Raw genomic sequence first — 22,113 nt, forward strand, 5'->3', positions numbered from 1 at the left:
GAAAATACTGTTCTCTACAAAGATGACAAGAGAATCATGAAGCATTAAAATTCAAGAGGAGTTGTCTGAGGGGGAAGGGAACAATCATATTCAATCATGCTATTTCTTAAGAAGTCAACAACAAAAGACACAGGATATTTATCTGAAATGATCACAGCAGTGTATACAGACAGAAGGCAAAAACAGATCTGGCATTTTAATTTAAATATTCAAAATGGCTGGTCCTGTGGAACTTGTTCACCACTTTTAAAAAGATTCCTTTTCTTCCTTTGGAAGCTTGTTACAGTTTGGGATGCTGCATGTTGGCATTGGCTGTGCTGCTCCCCACGTCTCTATTTCTGACATTTGGATACGGTGGGTACCCTTTGCTGGTGCTGTTTCTCATGGGCCAGGCATGGGCAAAGCAGGCTGCTGTCCAAGGAGGTGCTGTGAGATTCTTCTTAGAGACACAAAGTCAGGGCAGACACGGAAGGCTGGAAACAAGAGTCAGGCAAGGTGAGAGAAAGCATTTTTATTTTCTAAATGGCTGAGAATGACTTAATTGATCAACTGCTAATACAAAACCCAGAACACGGTGGAGTCGTAAGTACATTCCTGTTGGACTTTGATGGACGTGCCTGATATTTATCATTTTGGGTCTTAGTGTACTCACTTCTCTCTTTGACATTTAAAGTATCAGTGGAATTAAATCTTGTAAAATGAAACATCCACCCTAAAACATGCTCTTTCATTAGCTTTAATCTATACCTTTTAGTACCAGTCACTATTTATTTACTGTGTCAGAAAGACCAATTAAAAATCTTTCAAAACAGCTAGAGAAGATTTGTTCAATGCAATGAAGAGACAAAACCCCAATTCCTTGTTTTCTTCCCAAATCACATTATAGATTTTCCTCCATTCTTAAACACATATCATCTATTTTTCCTCCTTTTCATTTGCATTTTTAAAATCAGTTTTAAGTTGGGGGTGATGTTAATTTTTATTTTAAGCATTTGCCAAAAATCCTTATGCAATGGTTGCTGAATTTGTGTGTAATTCTCCTTTCCCTGACTGGAGGGTGGAACTTGTTTCTGAGTGTGATGGTTTTTAGGAAAATAAATAATGAATGCTACCTCACACCTCCTCTTTGCTTGCAAAAGATTTTGAATCTTCCTGAAACACTTGGCTCAGTGGTAGATTTGGCAGCGCCAGGTTAACTTCATGATCTTGAAGGTCTTTACCAGCAAAAATGATTAAGTGATTTTATGACATTGTTTGATTTTCTAGTAAATGAAAATGTGTGAAAAGAAAAAAAAACTCACCTGCCTATTAAGTTTCCATAGTAACATGTATAGAATATTTGCAGAAGTTTGATTTTATTACATGCTTCTGTTATCTGGTGTGAATAGAACAGTCTGGCATAATGAATTTTGCTTCAGGTTTTACTGGGTTCTGACTGGTCATGGCCATACAGGCAGCAATCAGTGCGACATGCAGATGAAGGAAGTTTAGCTTTGTGTTGTCACAGAAGCTTTTTTCATCTACTGTATTTAATGGAAGAGCCTAGTGAAGAGAGTTGCAACCTTTAGCTTCATGTTGTTACAGTTCTCTTATGAAAAATGTAGCATAATATGTAAGGTTTGAAAACCTGTTTGTTTTCCTTAACTATTGGAGTTGTATATCTTTGTGTTTCAAAATTGCTAATATTTGCTGCCCAGTTGGTGACGTAAGGATGCTCCTTATTCTGTTCGCTGGAATTGCAGTCCCTGTAAAGTAGTAACTCTGGGTCTGGTACAATTCCTGCAAATACAGCAGTGAGCCACAAACCCACACATTCATGGTTGCTTAAGTAGTTCTGCTGAGGAGGACTATGAAGGATTAGCTCTAACTGAGGTCTGCCACAAATCAGTCTCAGTCTGCTTCATTTTTGCTTTAAAGAGTATTTAAATTAATGAGATATAATAATAATTTTATTTCTGTGAGCTAAAATATAATTGATCATATCATAATGTGGTCTGCAAAGATCAGTGATTCTTAGGTCTTTCTAGTGTGGCTGTGTGGGAGTGCAGTGATAGATATTCCTCTTATCACAGGTTAATTCTTCCTTTCTGCAGGTTAGTAGTGAATCTTAATTTTATATATAATACTGCATCTCCTTTTATAGGAAAGCAATCAATTATCATACAGAATTGAGTAAGGTAGATTATTTCCTCTCTCAATCCTCATTTAGGAATACATTCTGTATCTTAAACCAAGGTTAAAGATAAAATAGCAGATTTCCTCTAGTGACCAATTGAGACACCTATAGCTTTTTCTTTTACTGTTCTCTCTGTGCAACTTCCAGCTTTACTAGCTGGCTTGTAGGAAAGTAGGATGGATGCAAGTGTGGGAGTGATGTTCCAAATTCTAAAGAGCTGATCTTTTGCATTAGTAAGTAAATGTACATCATCCTATATCAATTTAAATGTACATCTGCATTTAAGAACTATCACTTTGTTCACTAGCACTACTTTTGTTGGTTAGAAAACACTTTAAAATGTCCAGTCTTCTCTTTAGACAATTTATTCTTTTTAAGTGCTGCTACTGCTACAGTTCACATAGGTCTTCTTCCACTAGAAGAACAATCAGATGTTTTGTATGTTTTGGTTTGCTAGGATGCACAAGATATGATTTTGTCATGTGCTATTATTTGATTCCTCTGATCTCTAGTAGATAATTTTCTGCATCGGATTCTGTTTAACTGTTCATTTTCTGAAGAAGGAGAGAATTGTATAGATTACATTTAATGAATTTTTATTGTTGCTGTGGCTTTTACACGTTTTGGGATAACATTAATTATTTTCACAAAACCAAATCATGCAGACATTATTTTATCCGATTAAGATAGTCGTGTCTTTCACATGCCTTGTTTTCTTCAGATGACAAATTTCTTGTCATTAGTGCAGCAATCAGTATTACATTTCACCTCATTACATTTCACACTGCTTTGGTTCTTTGATGATCTTTTGGTCCTAGCTTATTAACTTGTCTGAACCCTTTGTTGTTGGGAAGGTTTTTCTTCTGTTTCTGTGTGTTTTTTCTTGTCTATAGGCTGCTGTGTCTTTTTATCACAATATTGCAACCATGCTGCAGCCCTCACAATTTAAAGATACAGGACAGTGTGGCCACGTAAATGCAAAGCTGCTTTTTTTTTTTCTTTTCTTTTTTTTTTTTTTTTTTTAATATAAAATTCACAGAATCACAGTATCATTTAAGTTGTAAAAGACCTCCAAGATCATTGAATCCAGCCTTTGACTGACCACCACTTTGTCAATTACACCACGGCACTAAGTGCCACATGCAGTTATTTCTTAAACACCTGCAGGGATGGTGACTCCACCACATCCTTGGGCAGTCCATTCCAATCCTTAAAAACCCTTTTTGTGAAGAAATTTCTTTTCATGTCTAACCTGAAGCTTGTCTGGCTCAACCTGAGGCCATGTCCTCTCATCCTGTTGCTGGCTGCCTGGGAGAAGAGACTGATCCCCACCTGACTACAGCATCCGTTCAGGTAGTTGTAGAAAGTGATAAAAAACCCTCCTTTTCTCCAGGACAAAAAAATCCCAGCTTCCTCAGTTGGTCCTCACAAGCCTTGTGCTCCAGACTCTTCTCCAGCTCTGTTACCCTTCTCTGGACACACTACAGCTCCTCAATGTGCTTCTTGTAGTGAGGGGCCCAAACTGGACACAGGATTTGAGGTGTGGCCTCAGGTGCAGGACCTAGTACTTCCCTTTCTATAAACTATGTTTTAACATGTGGTTTTAATGGCTACTTGAGTGGGGTAGTCCAGATACTTTTTCATATAGCTTTAGATCCACTGTTGTTTATCATACTGTGCAGATGTTTTGACAGCCGGTCTTCACTGGGGATTTTTTGCATTATTTTAATAAGAATGTAAACCTATATTTGTTAAAAAAATATAGGATTACTTTTGGGGAATACATTTAAGAATAAGTTTTGGACATCATATATATGTGTGTGTGTGTAAACATATATATCTCTTATCTTAACACCAAAGATTACAAAAGAGAAAAAGGAGGAAGGATTCTGTGAAAGGCAACAGAAAATCACTGACTGGCATTTTTTGGTTGTGCAGCAAAACATCAATATGTTATAATAACACACAGGCTCTACTTTCGATGTGTTTATTCCATCAGTATTTAACACTGACAGCTGACATTCTCATTAATCTCACTTTATTTTATGTAGTATTAAAAGGAAATGTAGATAAGAGCTGCTGACTATGGGATTTCAGAAGTTTCTTTTTGACTGTTCTGGTGCATAAACTGCTGAGCACTCTGTAGCTATAAAATCTCCTTGCTCATTGAAATTGCCAGATCTACTACAGGAACAATGGAAAAAAACACTTTAAAAACCCCAAAACTCCAAACAACTAAATACAGTAAAAGAAAATTCCTTACAATGTGATTGTCATAAACATCAAACACAAAACAAATATTTTTCAAATTTTGAGTGCAGTTTTGTTTTTCCTTGGGAAACATAGATTTCTGTTTTGATTTTTTTTTCTTTAGACCAACGCCCTGATCTTGTATGTCAGGTGTTAGCAGAAGGTAAGAGAAGACATAATGAATGCCAGAATGAACTGTGGGTAAGATTAAGTTGAGAGTAAAGAGCATCAGAACACTCACTGTCATTTATTACAACTTCCTAATTGACAATTATGTTAGTTATGGAAATCTTACTGTAAGTACAGGGGGTTTTTTTTTTTTTTTTCGAGGTAATTCCTTGGTGATACAATCTGGAATAATCTCATAACTGAGCACAGTGGCTTACTATGCATCTGTGTTACATTTGATTTTTAGTCTGTTACCAAATAATGTGATTTTTGTCAAAAAGAGAGCCTCTCACCTTGGTGGATACTAAAAGGTGTGGAATGGTTTGGTTGAGATTAGTGGTGTTCAGAGTGGAAGAAATAGCTGGCAGGCTATTGCCCTTTTCTAGTCAAAGCAGTGTTTCTTCTATTCTAAGAATTTATTGTTACTGATAATCTGTTCTTATGTTCTTAGAATCTATTGGGGTTTTTTTTTGGGTTTTTTTTTTTTTTTTTTTTTTTAATAGACGTCTCTGTTTTTATAGATTCATAGAATAGTTTGGGTTGGAGAGGATCTTTTAAAGGACATCTACTCCAATCCACATGCAATGAGCAGGGACATCTTCAACCAAATCAGGTTGCTCAAAGCCTGTCCAGCCTGACCTGGAATGGTTCCAGCAGACTGGGCATCCACCACCTCTCTGGGTGTTGTGAGATCCAACACCTGTTTCAATGTTTCACCACCCTCATGGTAAAAAAAATCTTCAATCTAATTTGATCCTTCTTCAGTGTAAAACAATTGCCCTTGTCCTATTGCAATTTAGGCCCTCCTAAAATTTATCTATGACACCATAATAAATCATGCATTTTGACTTGGAATCTCAATATAAGCTGAACACAGACACAAGGGTTTCCCCAGGTATTTGGTTTTTTTTCAGTTTTTATGCACTTATTTTTCTATTACTGGTAACTAAGAATCTTTAATCATACCATTAAAATGTGGCTTGAATAATTTGTTACTTTCATGCTTTTCATGATTTAATACTTGCTTCTCTGTGGATAATTTTGTACCTTAGCTTAATATGAAATTACTTTAATTATATCTTGAACTCTACTTTTTCCTCTTACCTGATGCTAAAGATACCCATTAGAAAGGGACGCTACAATTCCAACAAAAATTAAGCAACAAATTTGATACCTGCTGTGAGTGTTCAGAAAACTGCTCCCAGCTGTGATATTAATATTGCATTGTTTATCAGGAAGGTAACTTGCAGGGTTATTTCAAGTTAAAGGCCAGTGTTATCTCCCACTGAGAAAATAGCAGCATATTTCTTTGTAGAAAATGATTGGTGTAATTAAGTTTTTAACTATGGTAGCCATACAAATACATACATTAAGGTTAAAATGATTTTACATTATATATTTGGCTCTAAATTATTCTGAATTAATTTATTTTTTTTTTAAATATTTTGAAATTTTTACATAGTAGCCTCTTTCCTTGGATTTGGATATTGGTGTTACTGAACTTTGTGGTGATTCAAGAAAATTAGCTGCATAGAATTCTTGAACATTTGACTGTTTTAAAAGCAAAGTATGCTTTCTTGGTGGGTTAAAGAATGATACTAATTACATTATTCTTTTAAACATTAGTAGTTTGAAGGGGAAGTTATAAATTTAGCATGTGTTAGAGTGAAATGTGTGCTCTAGGTTGTAATTTGTAGAATTCTACTCTTCTCAGGAGTAAATAAAAAACATTAAAAGACTATTCAGTCAAGTTAGCTAAAACTTTAGCAGCAGTCTTCAGTCATATTTTGTGTTTCATAGTGGTTCCCAAAGTTTGTGGTAAAAATGTTTCTAGATCCTGTGATTGAAGCTAAATAGATAGGCTGGCAGCAATGTTTGTCATCAGAGACAATGAAAGTGCAATGGTATGAGAAGATAAAAACCAGCAATTAGTTTTATTTCACTTGGTGAGTATTAGTAAGACAATTTTAAGACTTGTTTAAGTCTATCACAGTTGAGATTTTAATGCACTTTCAACACATGATTTAGTGCTCATATCATCTCCAGAACATGTGAGATTACCTTTTCCTTTAAATAAAGTGTAATGCAATCAGAGAATAAAGTACAAATCTGCAGAGCACTTTTAAGGGCTACATTAAGCATGTGAGGAACTTGGAGATTGTAGTGCTCTGCAGAATCAAATCACAGGTGAGAAATTACATGAATAAACTTAAGTGCTTGAAATAGAAAAAAAAGGAAAGACGAAAAATACTTTTAGTCTTTCCAGTGCAAACTAGTTCTCCATGCTGAGCTTTTGTAAAAATTCGAAAACTAACAGTGGCAAAATGACAGGCTAAAGCAACATCCATAATTCTGGGAAAAGTCATTATGAGAAGTGTTATCTTAGCTGAACCAGCAGCTAACACACTGGAGATTTCGAGCCCTTGAACCTCATTCAGTAAACAGCATATGGCAAGGGAAAGCTTCCCTTTGCTTGTTGTAGCCACTGTTAGAGGTGGTGTGTTTAATAAACGGGCTGAGCTCATCCAGATACAGTCAGGTCTTGATTATCCAAGGATAAATCTTCCAGACTCAGGGTTCGGTGTGCTGTTGATGCGGAGACACCGGAGCTGGCTCTGCAGGAGCTGGTTTCATTTCAGGAGGAGTGCAGGCATGCCCAGGCTGAGTGCACAGTACCTTCTTGACTGCTTGCTAGGTGCCAGCTGGGGGATTTCCCCACTCCACACTCATCAGCAACACTGCCCTCCTCCCACTGCACCCTTGCAGTGTGTTCTTATGACCAAGTTTTACATCTGTCTGGCATCGTACTTGAGTTTGAGTTACCCAGGTTATCCAACCCCTTTAGAGTCTGAAAGTGTATAAGGAAGACCTGATGATTGCCTGCTGTTTTCTCTTGACATTTTTAATGTACCAATTTACTATGAAACTATATTAAAACTAGTAATGAAATAAAAAATGCTAATTTCAAAGTTACAACTTACATATGACTTTAAAATTAGGCTTACTGCTGTGTTTTAGTGATAGGATTAATTATCTCTTCTAGAGTCAAAAAGACATTCCTACTACTATTTACTTAGATGTTTTGTTTGCCTTGGTCTTTTGGTACATGGTGAATTTAAAGCATTTCTGCAATGTAGTTCTTCTGCACAAAAATCGTGACTGTCCACTTCAGAACTTTGCATGGAGTAGATGCACTCTGCAATAAATAGGAAGTAGCGCTAGATTTAAATTTTGTGTGGTTTTATTCACCTCTTTTTCACAAGAAGTCCCATTTGTTTTTATTTGTACCTCATGTACATTCAGAATTTAAAACTTTCTCATCAGTTGTTTCCAATTCTTCACCATAACATGCGGTGAATTCTGGAGTGCCAGTTGTACACATATGTTCACATATGTAATTTTTGGCTGTGAACTATATTTAATAATAACAGAATGCATCATTGGCACTGTCAGACCAATTGATTCTCAAGCACAAAATCCAGTCTGTGTCTTGTCAGTTGGCATTCTATTTATAGACTGTCATAGACAGAGTCATTTGGGAGTAGTCTAATGGAAATCTACTTATGAGAAGTACTTATGTTGCTATTAAATGAAATTGTATATTTTACTAATAATACACAGGTTTTTAACTAATTTTTTTCTAAGGCCAACATTTAAGGTGCTTAGCATGGCCATTTATGTTTGAGTTGTAGTCCAGCATCTAATATCTCTCCAAGTCCATGCAAAAAGCTTTAAATTTTTTTGATTACTTTCATGATGGAAAGTGTGTCAAAACACTGCACCGCACATGACTTTACCTACCAGCTAAATCTTTGCAATCTTTCATACTCTTTCTGTGAAATGTCTGTAATTGAATCCTTGGTCAATCAAAGGAGTGATGTCTGTAATCATGCGATGCTATTTGTTTCATCAATATCATCAACTGCCTCACAGAGAAATATGAAAGTGTAATATTACAATCAGTGAAATCATGTGAAGTACATATCTGAAAGGTTGAAATCTACATTTCCACTATTTCTGCTGGAGAGTAGTTAAGCAAGAAAAAAAAAAAAGAAAAAAGAAGAGTGAGCATTTTGAAAAGTAATCTTTTCCTCTGGCCTTTAATTCCACACAATATGCTAAAATGATAGCTGCTTTTGAAATACCAAGCACATTTTTCTTTGAAAGATTTCCAACTTTTTCATTAATATGTAATATCAGGCTCCTGTTGAAATGGAAATGAGCTGGTATCAGTATTTTTGCTTATTAGTCCACCTGTATTTCAGCCCACCTGCACATGTCCCTCTGGACTTGGCTATAATGTGCAAGCTGGTCTTTTTCTTACAAGGCCAGGGCATTTTCTTATTAATATATGTAACTGTTCTTGTGATATATTCCCAAAGGCTTTGAAAAGCCTTCCTCTGTGTCTTTGAGCCAAATGGAAAATGTAATTCTTCCAGAAAAATTTCAAAAGCTTTGATGTTGCTAATAGCACCATAGGTTGGATTTGTTTTTGAAACATATGGCAATAAAGATAAGTAGGTGTTTCATATTTAAATCTTCAGTTTTCAGGATTTCTCATTCACAGCACACAACCACAAGTAAAGTTTCTGCCCTTATAATGATCTATTTGTCTTCAACTTCCTAGATGCATCCGTCATGATCTTTAGCAAATTACTATATGTTAAGAAGAGAGTTGAGTGAAGATACAGCTACTTCTGTTCTGAGAGCACTTCCTGGTAATTCTCACTCATACAACTGCTCAGGTTTCAGACTTCTGACTCTTTGCTTCAGAGCAGAACATGCTCTGCTCATTTTTCCCATGGTACTTCAGGCTGTTGCAGTTGTGACCTATTTTCACACTTGTTTCAAGCAGCTTTAGTATAAATAATAAGTTCACTTTAGCTGTGTGTTCACAAAGATTGTCTCTTGCTGAGTAGCACTGAGCTGTTGAATCATCACCCTTCCCAGGCACAACCAGCTGCTTTTCATCTATGCCCATTTGTTTAATCTGCCTTTTCTCTTGCATCCCTATTTACAGTCTGTCAGCATTAGTGACAGCTCTTCTAGCTTCAGCTTTTGCATTCCTTTCCATTATCCGTTGTTTATAATGTTTTGCACCTTCCTGTGCCCTTCCTTCCCATTAAGATCAATTTTCAAGCACTGTCCTCAACAGTGCCCATCCAGCATAAGCATTTGCAACTTCTGGTGGCCTGTATATCTCTCTGTGTTGTAAGATGGGAAATTAGATGTCTAAGACGCAATTAAAATCCACACAAGTCAAGTGCTACATTTGATCATTATGCAGCTGCTTCAGACAAGCCCAGACAGGTTAATTTTACGGTGCACAAGATGTACTTGAGAGACCTGGGCATCCATCTTGAGTGCTACCTCATCCTGTAGGAGCACTGAAATGCAGAAGCAGCTACAAGCCTGTAAAGTTTGCACAAAACACGTAGAAAGCAAGGGTGCAGTTCTCTGTCTCAGCAATTATGTAGTGAGGGTTGGACTGTGTTCTCACTATCATCTTCACCTTTTGGACACTGCCCTAGCAGACTGGTGAGCTCCACACCTTGAAGATGTCACCAGAAGTGTACAGAACACGGCCAAGCTGATAGGAATAAGAGAAACAGAACAGAAAGAGGAGGGACAAGGCAGGGTTGGAATAAGAGCTCTAAGGACCCTGAACCATTTTCCCAGTCTTTAGAAGAAGCACAGATAAAATTAATGAAGATATAAATTTTATCAAAGCTACCATCAATAGCAAGCCTTCCAAACAGTGACTTTTGTTCCTTATTTCTTGCACTTGCTCTCTGTACTCATATCTTCACCTGTAGTTGCAACTTCTCAAGCTTGCTACAGGGTTCTGCACAGATGACTTGATTTGTGATTGTCTGCTGTTTCTGTCTACTTGGGCATGCAATAATGCTCTGCCTGCCAACAGCTGGTGAAGAGGCATGCATTCAACTCTGCTTATCCCTCCTGGCTCTGAAACTGTATGGGGTTGAAAACGGTGTCTCTCACCAGTGCACATTTGTCAGAGGCCCCTTACTGAAAGAAAAGGATGTTGAACTAAGAAGAACAACATTCTCACCATCTTTGCCCCAAATATTCCCTCACACTCAACAAAAGTACAGAAATAGGATACAAATAATCTAGACAGTCTTTCATTCCTCTAAATCAAATTATGTGAAGAAATTAATTTTCCTAAAGTTCTTTCCCTGCACTCCTAGATTCTTTGAAACTTGCAGTGCACATGCTGACAGGTTTCCTGTAGTAGTGAGAATAAAACCTTCCCATCTCTCACCTGTTCCCTCTTAGCCAGGACCTTGTCCACTGATGACAAATGTCTCTGCAGCAGATACATAGAGCTGTTTTACTAGAGCAACTTGATGATTAACCCACATGCAATGAGGCTCAAATACAGGATTATTCCATGCTCTACACCACCACTGAGATGGTTCGCAATTGTACAATTACTCTCAGCGTGAAAAAATATACATACCAGGTATGTATAACTTTCCATTTCCTGCCTCTACTGCCTGGTCTATGAGGTTTCTGGGACAATCTTTAAATCCAGATTTTACTCTTTCATTTCTATTTGTATTATCTCCCTACAAGCTGTGTAAGCTTTCATTCTATTCACCAAAATTGTAGTCTCTCCTGTACATACACATTCCGTCTCCTTATATGAAATACCCATCTCTACAACATGCACATGTAACGACATAGGTATATCTGCAATATATCTACCACCCTCAACTGGATAAGTTTTCTGGGAGACTGCAAGTCCCCCTGTACTGCAAGCACACCAGCGCTGTCTTGCTTGATGGTGGAATAAAATCCCACACGTTCAACAGAGACATAGGTGCAGTCTGTGTTGTAGTACTGCTGCTCAGAGATTGTCTTTTCCCAGCTGTGGATGTGACCTGCTACAGATGAGGGATCTGACAAGCCTTGTTGGCTGGTCTCCCTTGGCAGTTCTGTGTAAGGCACTTTTAACTGTCTACATCATTTATTCAGCCTGATCATTTGAAGCTTAAATGAGTGAGATTCCTAGCAAAGTCCTCAAATTCATTAGATATGACAGTCTGTTGCTGGATATGACAGGACTTGGCAACTCATTAGTCACACCAGACACAGAGTAGAAACTGCTGCAGTAGTTATTTGTGATCTTGACTCATTTCAAGTGAGAATCTGCCGCAGTCTGGGTGTTCTTTTTTGAAAAACACAGAGGCATCAATACAGATTTGAGACAACAGCTTCTTGGATAGCATCTCACGTCTCACACAGAGTAATCATAGAGTGATTCACTCATTTAACACTTTCTCCTGGATATGCTTTGAAACACAGAATTTTTGGGGTATGGTGTAACATGGCTAATGTTACTCAACAACCATCTCTTCAAGAATGTAGTGACATGATTTTTTCTTCTGAATAATTTTTCCAACAGTTTTTTTCTCTTAATATTCAGGAAGAACATGTTCTGGTGATGGCTGTGTGGTGGTGGTTTCTAGGACTTGATTGCCAAGGAGGGAAATGAATATCCAGACTTGCTGCAGGGGGAGTGGCACAATCCAGCAGCATTTTGCAGTGGGACATTACAAAGGATGGTGATTGAAGTACTGTACAGAGAAAGTGCAGACCCGCAACACGTGGTTGAAGGAATGGCCAGTGTTGCAGCATTCAGAGATTCCTCAGACCTCAGCAGTGGAAGGAGCAGTACCCCTATCAGTTTGCGGAATTTGTGGAACTGAAATATCCAGTCAATGACAGAGGATGTAGATAGAAGTGTCTAGACAGAAAAGTGGCTATGATTTCATCTTATATCTTATATCTTGTATCTTATATCTTGTTCTTCCATACATCAGGTGCAATAAGTGCAATAAGTATAATGATAAATGTACCCAGTTGAAAGAACAGCATGTTTATTTTGGGAAGATTCTCTCTTGTTTCAAAATTATTCTTGAATTCAGAAATCAAATTTTAAATGCAGAAGCGCTTATATTGAGTTGCTCAGTGCATCTCAGGTATTCTGATCCAGTTTCGAGGCACTCTTTTTCAGTAATTGGAGCAGCTCTTCAGACTATGAGTGCTTGCTGTGTGTTCTCAGGCCTGCTGCTTCCTTCTTGAAGGAGCACATTCCTGCTGATTCTGCTCATTCTTCTGCAGGATTACACCCTTCCTGCTAGAGCCCCAGGGCTGTATTTGTGGAGTGGGACATATCTTAGTGAAGAAGCCAGCAGCAAACAAGTGAGACTTCTGGTGGTAGTATGAACAAAATCACCTTCACAGGGAGGAGCTGCGTGTGATAGAATTTCTTCGTGGGCCAGAAACAATATTTTGCATATGCAGTAATGGCATCTTACCTGCATATTTATACCCCATATAATTTAGGTGGCCTTTTATGCATAAAGTTATCTGCCTTCTGCTTTCATATGGGAATCTGGTGTCTTTTTCAGAGAGAACATCAACAAGTCCAACATGACCACTACTGCTATTACCTCTTTCTTTGCATTTGTCAATATTGAGATTTTTCTTAAACTTTCTTTCTTTAGTTATTGCATCTCTTTAGAAACCAAACCGACAGCCTGTCATGGTAAGTGCTGGCTTAGGTTGTTATATTTTGTCCTTTTTACTGTTCACTTACCCGGCTGCCAGCTATCAGCCTGTCTGGTTTTATGACCATATGTCATTTCTTTGCACTTATGGCATTTCTGGCACTGAAGAGAGAGATTGTTTGCAATAGATAAATTTGCTGGTTACTAATTGCCTTTTGTAATTCTTGAAACTTTACAGTATTTTAATAAATTAATGAAAACTATTTAATGTTGTTGATATTAATGACACCATATTTTTTAGATGCTTAGCTAACAACACCAGTATATTGCTATAGCTGGACACATTCTCTGCATGAAAAATAACACTACAGAATTAAACAAGATACAAAATACAAGGTAGCATACATGTACCCTTAAGTGTATCACAAACAGTGATCCTTACAATAAATTAGGCAGATGTCAAGTCTTGCCATTGGTGTTTCAAAACTACACCCTACTCCTAAATAACAATATTTTACAAAAATATTGCGCATGCTTTGTTGAATTGTTGCTACAGAAAGCTGATCATTCCACCTGGGTTTCATGTACCTATGACTGTTTGGAAATGCTTTAAAATACTCAGTGGCCTTTTCCTTTCAGAAGACTAAACTCAAGGTACTGGGCTGATTTTACTAGTTTATATATGAAATGACAGTCCTAGTTGGGAATAACTAACGGTTTCTGTTTCCAACAGGTCTATAATAAATAAAAAGTTTCTTGTGTGGAAACTATGAGATACCTGGGGAAATTTGAAAAACATAAGGGCTTAGATGACTCAAAATTAATTTAACTCATGGTTTAGAAAACTTGAATACCAAGGTTGTTCAATTCTATAGTAGCTTAAGATTTGAGATGTAAGCTCTAGTGATAACAGTGTGACTAAAAACCAATTTACTGAATTGTTTCAACAAGAGTTTCTATTGCCTTCATAAACTATGTCTATAAAGATTTACTTTTCATTCTATTTACTCAAATGCTGTATTGTTTTAGTACTGCAACAGCTCTCTTTTTCACTTTTGACCTTTTTTTGCAATGTTTTTCAGAATTTAAGTATGAACCAGCAGAATAGGGAGAGAAATGGAAAATACAAAGGAAATCTAAAGTTCAAAGCTTTCACAGAATGCCTTAAGGTTCTTGAAGTCTTTCAAGTAAAAAATATGAGGAAAATTAATTACTTGCTGGTGACAAAACATAATTAAGAAATAATAATGCATACCACAATATACAAAATCTAAACAGAAGTCATAATATATTATTAATATCTAAACTATTTATCCAGAAGCAATTTTTCAACCACATCCCAATAATTTGTTTTTTAGGTATACAGACACACTTTTAATGAATTGAAATAAATATTTTCCAAGTGCAAATCGATGTCTTTGGAGCTATGATATTACTGCATTTAGATCACATTTCACATAAGACCTTCTTCACTTGTAATTGCAAGCCATCTCCAGGAGAGAAGGGCTTCCTCACACACAGTGGTGACTTGGGGAGACAAATGCTGTCACTTCAAACGTTCCTTCTTCCTCCTCCTTCCCTCCACTTTATGTACTGAGCACCATCTCACATGTCTGGGGTATCCCTCTGGTCACTTTGGGTCACCTGTCCTGGCTGTGTCTCCTCCCAGCCTCACACACACCCCCAGTCCCCTCACCAGTGGGGCAGGATGAAAAGCAGAGAAGGCCTTGGCTCTGTGTGAGCCCTGCTCAGCAATAACAAAAACATCTCTAGGTTGTCAACCCTCTGTTCAGCACAAATCCAAAACACAGGTCCACACCAGTCACTGTTAAGAAAATTAGCTCAACCCCAGCCAAAACCAGCACAATCTATATTTTAAGATAATGACATGACCTCCTTTAGTGTTATCTTGATTTCAGCTGGGGCTAAGTTCATGCTCTTAAAATTAAACTTCATCTGAATAAAACTGTAATTTTTAACAAGTCTAAAATGTTTCTAAGAGGTGATATGGAGCTAATTATAATGTTGCAATACAAAATGAGCTCTTTACCCATTTGTAAGAAACAGAGTTTGAAAGTATCAAAATTAAGATCTTCTGGCAGAAGGTGTCATGTAGTAAAATGAAGTGCACATGCCTTAAAGCATATACTGCAAAAGAGAGAGTCATGAAGAATAATTGATCATGAAGATCTATGTCAAATAGTGAATGCCCAGAAAGGTGTATGAATTCTGATGATCCTATAGTGGTACTTCCTCTACTTTTATATAAATGTGCAAAAATACTAATATTTGAAGTGTAGATGCTGATATACCAAAGCGTGAGGCCTAAAAATAGATGTCTGGATACACCTTGGGGAATAATTTTGCAAACTATGTATTTTCCCTAGAATTTAATATATCTTGTCCAAAAGAAACTTGACCAGGAAAAGGTACACAATTTTGTTGGCAAATGATAAAACTATTCATTTTAAAGTCAACATTAAACTTTAGCTATATAAAATACTCTTGAAGTATCTGCTATTCACTGATCCTTTGTAATATCATTATGACTTGATCATGAAATTTTAAAATATGATAATGTTTTATGTTTAAAGCAGAGGAAACTTGGAGACACCAAAGAACGTCACTGAAAAAGAGCTGAGAAAATAATTCATAATTTATCTGCAGGATTTTTTTTCTCTCCTTCATGAATACTTCACATCAAACACTTTCCCAGTATCAACATTCAGATGTTGATAATTGAGTAAGGTTTAAGTTAATGATTTTGAGCTGGTATGCCTTTTCTTTGTTAACCATTGTTAAATTTACAAATGCTTAAAATGTTTGGACTGGTAGGATATTTTTGACCCTTAGCTGGGACTCTATACACCCCTCTTCTAGAAGAATTAAGAATAAATAACAATTTCTTTTTGTGAACATTAGGGTCTCAGTCATCAGTTGTCTCTGTAATTTCCTGCCTGGAGTTCTGAGAACCCCTGATACTGAAATTCTTTCATTGGAGAATGCTCATGTAAAATATATTATAATTTCCCCTAAAAATGAAATACTATAAGGTTTGTGACAATGAAAAGGAGTGTTAAATGTACATGTTTATAAACTTAGAATAAGTTTTTTTATTGGTCAATGACAACATGAAAAGTAGAAGAAAAAAAATTATGTTCAAAGGATGGCGATAGAAGTGCTTTTATATAAAGCAGGAGAGATGGAATTTCCCACCCTCAGGTTTTGTTAATCTTATGAAAGATAATCCATGGCTTAAGATATTTATTCTTAAAGAGAAATGATGCTGATTGAAGTCTTGTGGTTGTTGATAAGCATCTGACCTTGAGAATGAGAAGTAGTTGCCAAGTTCTAAACAATGTTGCTATGTACTTCAAGTTTTAAATGGCATGAAGATGCTGAAGGACATTAACATCATCTGCATAAGAAAAAAAATTATAACCCTCTCTGCATTTGACTGTAAAAATATTTTTAAACTCTAGTCTTATATATGTAGTTATGTAAATTTTATGTATCTTTTTTCAGACACCTACTTTTACTTAGAAAACTAGGCACAGTGTTTGCTCCTGTCCTGTGTTTCCACTAGCAACGAGTATTTCTTTCTTCACTTAACTACCAATCAAAGATTGATTTTTATTTGTTTGGTTCTAAATGCTCAGGGGCAAAGTGGAAAATAATTTTATCTTGTTTCAGCTAGCTGAAAATCCCTGCCTTCTGGGGCAGCCCATCTGTGCTGGAAGGCTTGCCCAGACCAGTAGTTTGCACTTTATGCTTTAATGATGAATGCAACAGCAGCTCTTGCAAGGACCATTGTAACATAATCTAACCTTAGTGTTCTTCAACATGTTGATCTTAAAACATCAAATACGCTGTACTGCTGGTAATCTGAAGTAACAGGAATGTGCAGGGCATTTGCTCCTTTGTGAAATCCCTTCATTGAAAACTAAACCTATTTTGAAAAAGCCAGCTCTGGAAATAGAAGCCAAAGTGACTTTTGAAGAATTAGCTGTATGAAGCAAATTAAGCAAGGTGTCCCCTCTCACAGTTTAAAAGACCTTTTCCTATGAAAAATGCATACCTTGGCAACTGGATTCAAATAAAAACATATTAAAATGCAGAATCATAGAATGCTGAGGGTTTGGAATGAACCTTAAAAATCATCCACTCTCCTCCTCCCTTTGCAGATACAGGTAAAGAAGTTAACAAGTTACATTTGGGTAGATAGCTAAAAAAGTTGAAGTTGCTCTTTCTGCTATTTACTCTTCCCATGGTCGTGCTTATGAGACTGTGATGAAGATGGTACCAGTGTTTTATTCCAGCTCTCTGGTTACCAGCAGTTCCCCTGGGATCTTGGAGTTCTCTGTTGTGGTACAGCCAGGTGTGAAGTGGCATCATGCAAACACTGGTATGAGGGGCTGCAATTGACTGTCAGAAACTTCTCTGAAGTCTTATTTGGTGCTGAGCACAGTTAGCTTCACAGCTGGTTTAAATGAATAAAAGAAAGTTTACATGCTTGAAATATGCCTGCTATTACTATAGTAGAGTATTAAGCAAGCCTCTGTGCATGTGTATTTGCCCTGCTATTGATAACTTGTTGGCTCTGAATACTTAGCTCATGAGATTGCATGCAAAAGCCTCATTTACGACTCGGATTCTTTTGTTCTTTGGCCTATTGTAACTTTACATTTCGTTTGTTTATTTCTTTGTTTGCATGTGGTGCTTAACACTGTCAGAGTAATGCATTTTTTACCCAAACATTTTCTTTGATGTCAGTGACAGATTATTCCATCACTAAAATAATATTCAGTGCTTTATATTCCTTCTGTTTTCAGCTGCCTGTGTTTGCTATGCCTGCTGTAACTAAAACCATAATGTTGTCAGCCTAATTATTCCATATACCTCTTTCCATTTGCTGTAATTTTTAAATTAAAATTCACAGAAACTTTGCTTTTCTAGGATTTTGTGACACCTCATTTCTTGTCCTGGGAGCCAAATTCACACTGTGAATAAGCTTATGTGCCAATAGTGAATTGCCTGTCTTTCTATCTTGACTATGTTTTCTGGCTTAATTGCTGTGAGTCAGCAGTAGGAAATTAGAAACATGCTCCATAATGAACGGAAGCTGTTTGTGAATACAGCCTTTTTCCAGTTCAGAGCGTTTGCGAGTATAAGTTGATTTTTATGCTTTATTTTATAGGGCTATGCTTAATTTCAAATTTTTTTTTTTCATTTTCAGAATATAATAGCTTGTCATATGTGAGAGGTCAAAATGAGGCAAGAGTTGTAATCTGTGAATAATCAGCCACATGATCTTGGATTTTGAAGTCTGAGATTTGTAAACATGAACTGTAATTCTGAATATCTGATTATTTGCATGTCCAGTTTTTCCCATGTGAAGTGTTCTTGTGCAGTTTTGGAAATGATGCCTTGTTATCCCATGTAGTCAGAGTGATCTTCCCAAAGTTCCTGTTCTAAAAATGATGAGTTGATACATTACTTTATATGGTGACACACTGTTTTATATCTCAAGGATTAAATGCATGACTCAGGTGTGATCCTGAAGATTTATGCACACAATAAACTTTAAGCATTGGTATATTTAAGTTTGCACATAAGTCTTCCCAGGATTAAATCATAACATTTAGGAGCTGATTGCCAAATATTTACACTAAATAGTGACAAAAGTATTGTACTTTGTAAACTATATTTAATCATATGCCATGCCTTGATTTTTTTCCATGCTTAGGGCAAAGACATTGATATTACCTTGAAATTGTCCTTTCTTCTGTTCTCTTTTTATACTTGGCTTTTACTTAATTTTTTGGGTGTCAAAGACCGAGTCAAAGCAATTTGAATTTATTTGTTATGTTTTCACAACTGGATAGCTTTACATATTCAGAAGCACAAAATGAGCAGGTATTTATATTTAGATTACACCTGAAGGTTGCAGGAAATGGTTCTTACCAGGTGGTGATGCTAAGCATAGAAATAGGATTTTTAGAAAAAAATAGGTGAAATAATTGCACAACACTACACATCATAATAAGCTGCATTTTGTTAATCTTGGACATTTTATTGTCTACAAGTGAAATGTGTAAATGCAGAAATACCTCTTTTGGGATATTGTTGGGTAAAGAATACTTCTGCTAGATTTTTGAGCTATAAGGTCAGTGCAGGGGTTTTGCTGGTTACTTTGGTAGTTTCAGTCCTTTGTGTCCCAGTTTTTACATCTGTCCCAGTATTTCCATCTGTGAAGTAGCTGTACTGATTCTGATTATTGTCAAAAAGTGTTTTGATATCTATTTATGAGATGATGTCTTTAAAAGCCACATAGAGTTAGTACGGTATAACATACAGGAATATATCTCCTTATTAAAAGATCGAGTAATGTAACATTTTACCTATTCTAAATTCTATGACAGTTTCCTTGATTTACCAAGAATCCTCATCCTCCATTCAATTTTGGTATTCTTTCTCAAAAAATTACAACAAAACTCCTGAGTTCACCTTATAATTCAGAATTTAAGCTTTGTTTGTTGTTGTTGTTATTACTATTATTATTATTGTTGTTATTTTATTTTAAAGTGGTTACTGGCTTTTGTAAGTTAGAAAGAAATGATTGACAGATTCACCTCAGTCGGATTAAACAAAGACAACAAATCCTTTTCCCTTCTTCCTTTCAAGATTTTAAAGCCAATGTTGTGATTGTGAGCTTTTCTTTTGAATTTGAATAATTGGAATTAGTATTATTTGTACAAAAATTCTTTGTCTCCCTAGTCTAGCCATTAAGTACAGTTCACCTTTGTGGACTTATGTCCTCTTATATTTCATAAAGGGGATGAAACCTAAAAGTTCAGCTATTGACTAAGTCCATCTGTTAAAATAGATTAGAATAGCTAAATCATTTCTGGACACTGTATGGAAAACTGAAATATTCCATAATGTTTTCATAATCTAAACCACCCTGGAAGAACAGTAGTTATTAGGGAGTAGATACACCTTTAAGGAGAAAGTCAAGTTTACTCAAACAGGTGAGGAGGTGTGTGTTTAGTGATGTCTCTCATTCTTTAGTCGGCAAACTCTGTCTAAAGTTGCAACAAAGGTAGTAAATTTAGGGCTGCTTTTTTTTTTTCCTTTTCTTTTTTTTTTTTTTTCTGAAAATTGTCATGGTATTAACCTTTCTTAGTGCTACAGTTCTGCGGCTTTCAACCTTCCCCCTGCTTTCTTGACATTGTAGTGAGCTGTGAGTGATACCAGCTACCTGTCACCCACTGAAAACCTTAGTGAAATTACGCTGGGTTGCTTGAAAGCAACAAGAGGTAAAATTTAGCTGCAGGCACCTTTTCTCTTTTATGTCGCTTCCTTCTCTTTTTGCTTCTGGCTTTCCTCACTAAGGGGATGGAGAACCTACTTGTAGTTTAGTATTTATCCAGCAGGGAGGTGTGGGAAAGTTCAAGGAGCCTGCCCCAAGGTGAAACAGTAAACCCTGCTGTGAATTTTTTTAATTCTTACTAAACTGAAAGTTCCTTGAAAAGTAATCATATTGTTATGGCTTCTGAAACGGAGGAGTTTCAGAAAGGTGTGCATGCACATGGAAGCAGAACTGGATATATAGAGAGAAGAGAATGGTGTTAAGAAGAGTTCTTGGAAAGGAAATCTAAAACTTAAGAAATGGCATTCCAGAAAACCTACTCAAAATCAAGGCCATTACACACAATCCCATAAAAGAGCACACAGGAACTCAACTTGTCACAAACTCCTGTGATGAGTGAAAAATGCAGAAAAACCAGCGGGTTCTGAAGTCAAAATAGGACTTTTCCAAATTAATTAAAAATTATTTGAATGTTCTGTTAATGTCACAGAATCAGCTCATTTCAGTCTAGAGACAAATGTGAAAATGTACCAAAATCTCCAACTGACACAATGCTGATCATCCAATTTTTACCAAAGTGAATGGAACCTATCCTCCTTCTCTTGGCAACTTTAGTGCCATATTCAGTGCTTTGTAATGGCCTGTCATAATGTGTATCCTCTTACTCCAGCTGAGGTTCCCATCAAAGCATTTACTGTTTCACTGTTTGTCCTTGCCTGAGTCAAAAGGTGTCCATTTGGTTCTACTGCTCGTATTTGGTTTCTTTGACCTTCAGTTGCCTGCAAGTACCACAAATTCAGCTTTTTATGGTGAACATGTAGAAGACTGAGGCATTAAAAGAAAAAGCTGGTTTCATTTGCTGGCAATTAATATTAGGTTATTCATGGATGTAATAGATTGCTCTTTTTTTTCTTCTTCTAATTATAGAGGTCTATTTTAGCTTCAAAGTCTAGAGCATCTTCATAGACACTGAGTTCACATCCTCACCAGGAGTGTTCAGCAGTGCTGAAGGAGTGGTCTCAGGGCTTCCCTTGAACCTCTCAGAAGAGTAAATCTTTACTAGAAAGAGAATGTATATCCAGTTTCATTTCTGTGTAGGTATGTTTCTAACTTGAGAACTAGTCAGTATACATCAGAGCTGAGTGATGAATACCTGAACAAGACATATATTACTTTGGAAAGTTTTACACTTAAAAGAATAAAGTTCTATCTGCTGTCCCCTGATAGCAGGCCTTTGGGAATTGTTTCAGAATAAAATATGAACATAAAGGACAACAAAAATACAGTGCATGTATCTAATGTATCATAAAGAAGCATCATTCACTTGCTTAGAAAAATTCTAGCAAAAGGAAATGGCTTTATTATAAAAGAGTGTAAATAAGAGTATTAAGATTAAATAGGATATGAGATTTTTAATTTTTACTAATGAAATGTTTGGCTTGTTTGAGGAATTCTGCACCAAGGTTGCTATCATTAGGACATGATTTAATAGGCATTGCTGGCTGGTACTATTACATATTTTTTTAAATTTCTTCTTGATGTATAAGTTTTCAGCCTGCTGGTTGCTGCTAAACTTTGCCTCTACGAATGGAACAAAAAATCTCTTT

At 36.4% G+C, this 22,113-nt stretch overlaps 1 protein-coding gene across 2 annotated transcripts in view; it reads left to right on the forward strand.

The window, feature by feature from the left end:
* KCTD8 (potassium channel tetramerization domain containing 8) overlaps positions 1 to 22,113 on the forward strand; it is a 91,743-nt gene that overhangs the window by 21,320 nt on the left and 48,310 nt on the right. The window lies entirely within an intron of this gene.

This window comes from Onychostruthus taczanowskii, unplaced genomic scaffold (assembly GCF_017590055.1).
Source record: "Onychostruthus taczanowskii isolate IOZ18803 unplaced genomic scaffold, ASM1759005v1 scaffold2, whole genome shotgun sequence".
Classification (NCBI taxonomy): Eukaryota; Metazoa; Chordata; class Aves; order Passeriformes; family Passeridae; genus Onychostruthus; species Onychostruthus taczanowskii.